The 5,000-nt window shown below is 40.6% G+C and overlaps 1 protein-coding gene across 1 annotated transcript in view; it reads left to right on the top strand.

Annotated features, from left to right (window-relative positions):
* Window positions 1-476: 476 nt before the first annotated feature.
* Window positions 477-5,000, top strand: part of LOC122353060 (growth hormone receptor-like) — a 23,860-nt gene continuing 19,336 nt past the window's right edge. Inside the window, exon 1 of the mRNA XM_043250896.1 lies at window positions 477-666. The gene's annotated coding sequence lies outside the window, so the exon portion shown is untranslated. The remainder of the gene's footprint in view (window positions 667-5,000) is intronic.

Below are 5,000 nucleotides of genomic sequence, written 5' to 3'. Positions count from 1 at the left end.
TGTGTTATTGCTCTATATATCAAGAATGCTACAGTAAATAAATGTTACCTTCTAGGTGATAATTAATTTCTACATGCATGCATTCTCTGATCAGGAGAAGATCTTAGTCAGCAAAAAAAAGTCCCCACAGTATATACTGTATGTATATATATATATATATATATATATATATATATATATATATATATATATATATATATATATATATATATATATATATATATATATATATATATATTCCAGTCATATATAACTGTATTAAAACAACTTCTATAGACGTGTGTGTTCATATTTCAGTAGGCTTTAGTTATGTGTTTATTCTTTATGACAACATGTGTCTGTATGGAAATGTACGCGTGCCCCGGTTACTCGGGTGTGACAACTAGCCCCGGCGCGCGTGCATCGGGTGTCCGTGCTGCTCTCAAACAGGTCCGCGTCGCGTCCGCTCCACCTGCGCGTCTCGCGAGTCCCGCCTCGAAACATCGGCGCGGTGTGGAAACGCGGCGTGACGCGCGATCAGGCGGAGCGACGCAGACCAGACGCGGGCGAGCGCAGCTCCTCAACGCGAACACCGCGCGTCCGCCGCCGTCTGCGGTTCGTTCGAGGATCGCGGAGCTTTAATGGTTTCTAGGCAAATCAAGAACGATTTCCAGGATTCGTGAGAAGGTAAGGAGCTCTTTCTGTCGAAGGCGTCTGCGTTGATTCGCGCGCATCGACGCCGCTTTCTTTAGAAGTGATGTTTGTGCTTCTTCTTTCACTTCAATGGATGTCATCTGAAGTCTAATTGCTTCATGTTTAATACAGAATGCATGTTCGTCCTCGAGTTGAGGAAAACAGATCTGTGTTTAGACGCGCTTTCACTCAGAATTCATTTGATTCTTCGAGTCTCATTGTTTATCTCCTCTGAAAGTTAATAAATAGCGTGAAAATCTGAGTATTTGTATAATATCTGTCATTTCTTTATGAGGCACAAAATATCTTTATGAATCTCCGTGAAATGTCATCGTTTGTAGTCGGTGAGAGCAGACGTGTTCGGTCGAGCTCTGTCGTTATATTTGACTAATACGGGTATATTTGTGTAGCTTCACCTGATCTTTTGAAGGAATATATTCAAATGTCATCGAAGTTTAAGTGAATATAAAAAGACGAAGCTGTTCTCGGTCAAATCCTGCTGAATCTTCTGAGGCAACAGGTTTGTTTGAGTCAGGGTTAGTTTGAGCTTCAGGGCGAGAAAATGTCATTATCATTGATTCTATTAAAAGTCCTCATCAATACAGCTTCCGAAGTGTGTGTGTGTGTGTGTGTGTGTGTGTGTGTGTGTGTGTGTGCAGGTTTATACACTCTGTTGGGTAACACACACAGACTCACGGGACTCGTGTCACAGTGGAACCTAAATTGGGTGCAAAAGCTTATCAATCATAAAGAGTGAGTTTTTTGAAAATCTAAAACTGTCAGTAGTTTCCTGTAAGGTGTAATCAATAACACATACAGTCTGTACAGAATAAAAACATTACAACTATGAAAAGAGTCCCCATAAACCACAAACACCAACGTGTGTGTGTGTGTGTTGGTATTTATGGTTTATGAGGACACACAAGTGTTTCATGTCATGGGTATGACAGAAATATTACAATCTGAAGGTGGTTTAGGAGAACACTGACCATGTCCTCATAATCAAAAGACTTAAACATACTGAATGGTGGTTTGTTTGTTTTTTTGAAAGTCTAAACATGTGTGTGTGTGTGTGTGTGTGTGTGTGTCTGTGAATAGCCTGTTGTGCTAATCGAATCTCTCTCTCTCTCTGTCGGCTGGTGGCCTGAGGCATGTTGTCGCACTCCGTCCGGTTTCTTAGAAGCAACAACCGATGCACAAACTACACAACGACACGAGCTCCGTGATAACTCTTATCAGCAGGAATCAGAGCGAGAGTCACGCAGGGCTCAGTGTGTCAATCAGGACAAACACACTCTGGTGTGAGACTGATACGACAATCACCAACACACACATGCGCAAACACTGTCTCTCTCTCTCACACACACACACACACACGCATACATATGCAAACGCACAAACCTCTCCCACTTACACAGAAGTCACTGCCTGGCTGACCAGATGTAAAAGTCAACTTGAAATCCAAATGGAGCTAGATGAGTAAAGTTTGCAAACAAAAATGTTAAAGTTCTTTGTCTTAAAGTTTAAGGCAGTTGTAAATGCTTTAAAAGCATAGTTCACCCAAAAGTAGAAAATATATCATTCGTTACTCTCCTCGTGTAAGACCTTTGTTCTTCTTCAGAACACACATGAAGATGTTCTTGATGAAAGCTGAGAGCTCTCTGACCCTGTATGGAGAGCAGAGGTGTGTCTGGATGCTGGTCTTTAGCTGGTCTTTAGCTGGTCTTTAGCTGGTCTTTAGCTGGTCACACAGTCGACGTCCAGCGGCTAGCAGCGAGGAAAGCTGACGGTGATGTCGCCTCGCCTCGGCAGCATCGGACAAAAAAAAGCTCGAACACACCGCCGGCAAACGAAACACATGCATTCTTGGCCTGCGTGAGAAGAGCAGCTATCAATAGTACACGTTCACCATTCGAACAAACCAGAACAAAGATACAAGATTAACACCGATATATAGAATGGAAACAAAGCAGTGCTTGCTTAACATTTTGAATACTAGTAACGTTGTTGACTTCATTCATTTCATGCGGCTCATGTTATGATAATGTTCACATCTTAGAATGCTTGGGTAAGATCATGTGATATTAGAACATTTGTTGCTTCTTTTCATCACTTTCACTTTAATTCTCTGGCACTGATTCATTCACCAAACTAAGCATCCAATCAGAGTTCTCACTTTCCCCGACACTGATTCAACATGCTGACCGACGAGAGGAACACACACACAACACACACCAAACACACACTCTTGGTGAGGAACACACCAAACACACACTCCTGGTGAGAGGAACACACCAAACACACACTCCTGGTGAGGAACACACCAAACATACACTCCTGGTGAGGAACACACCAAACATACACTCCTGGTGAGAGGAACACACCAAACACACACTCTTGGTGAGAGGAACACACACACAACACACACTCCTGGTGAGGAACACACACACAACACACACTCCTGACCGACGAGAGCCGATGGCTCTAACCAACTCTTAAACAAGCATCCTAGCTTCAAAACAGACCTAACCAGCACATGCTGTTCTTCAACAAGGACAGAGAGCTCTCAGAATTCATAAAACTCAAAATTCATAAACGGCATATTAATTTGTGTTCTAAAGATGAATGAAGGTCTCGGAGGTGTGGAACCACATGAGGGCGAGTTATTAACGTCAGAATGTTCATTTTTGGGTGAACTATCCCTTTGATTTTAGAGAGATCAGGTAGATGTTGATAACAAAATTTAACGCATTAAGTTTTAACATGTTGTTGGCATGTTTCTAGCACGATTAGCATGTTGCTAGCATTATTCTAATATAATTAGCATGTTGTCAGTGTTTTGTTAACGTTTATAGCATGTTATTAGTATGTTATTAGCATGTTCCATGTTTTATCATACATCATTAGCATGTTGTTGTCAAAAACAGAGATAAAAATCCAGCTAAAACCAGTGAATTTAGCAACTATTTCAAACCAGTAAATGGGTAAAACCAGACTGGTCTTTGCTGGTTTAATGAAGCTGGCTGGTCTTCAGCAGTTCTCCCAGTTTAGACCGACCAGACCAGCTAAAATGCGGCCAAAACCACTATAAGTCCAGCTCGGGAGACCATTGTTAAAGCAGTCAAGGCTTAGGCTGCTTTTGGCCAGTAGTTTTTAGCTGTACAGAACTGTTCCTTTTACTCCTTGATGTTGAAAAGTGGTGTGTCTTATGTTATTTATATGATATATTATCTTAGTTATGAATGTACTGGTTTGTGGGGCATAGTTTTACCGTGTACTGCATGTTGTTATTCTCGTTATTTACCTCTAGCTTCACCCGGAAGCCTCACCCAGACTTCGAGGAAAAAGGTGGATAGCAATATACAGCTTAAATGCACCGTACGTCTCATTGAACAAAAGTTTTCACCCCCTCAGTGAAAGTCTATGGGACTTTTTATTTATTTATTTTTTGTGGTTTTGATACTCTGTAAGTTGGATCAGTTAGAAAAAAGACAGCAACCCGTTTTTTCAGGCCAGTCTGAAGGTCTCACCTAGATTTTGTGATTAAATTATTATTATTATTATTATGTTATTATTAAGTTATTATTATGTTATTATTATTATTATTATTATTATTATTATTATGTAGTAAGAAATAGCACATTGGGAATTTGGATTTTCCAAGGCAACTTAATAAAAAATCATTGTTTTCATTGAGTCCTTTGCTTTCAAAACATCTTGTCAGAGAGACTCTCGAGATGAGATCACTTCCTGCCTGTTTTATTCCGTTTTCGAAAACGTTGAATAGAATCTAGTTGACAAAAGCATCTTTTTCAAGTGAAGGCCAGTTCAGAACTAGAGCATTCAAACTAAACCATGTTTAAGTAAGGTTTATATTGTTAATGCTCTGGGGTTTCTAACCGTAGATGATCTGTAATATTTGATGTTTATATGTCCAAGATATTGAAGTCCAGCTGGGTTTTTAAAGAATTTAGCTTGGTGTGAACGGGCTTTATTGGTTCCTCAGATATCGTAGTGAAGCAGACACACAACGATCACCGCAAACGAGCAGCCTTTAACGAATGAGCTGTGATGAAGAGGACTGATGTGTTTTAAAGAAAAGATCCTCAACATCTCCTCAGGCTTATTCTAGAAGACAAAAGTGAGGATCTGTGTTGAAGACGAGTTTAAACTTGCTGCCTCATTCTGCTTTAACGCCGTTTACTGTGAGTTTCGGTCTGTCTTCTGAAGGAGTGGCACGCAGCTCGTTTATCTTGACGTTGATGACATTCAGAAACCTGCTCCACGCTCACAGCGAGACCGCTCTAATGAAGAAACACAGATCTTTG

This window comes from Puntigrus tetrazona, chromosome 1 (assembly GCF_018831695.1).
Source record: "Puntigrus tetrazona isolate hp1 chromosome 1, ASM1883169v1, whole genome shotgun sequence".
Lineage (NCBI taxonomy): Eukaryota > Metazoa > Chordata > Actinopteri > Cypriniformes > Cyprinidae > Puntigrus > Puntigrus tetrazona.
The sequence above is the reverse complement of the archived record's forward strand: the minus strand, read 5'-3'. Positions and strand labels throughout refer to the sequence as shown.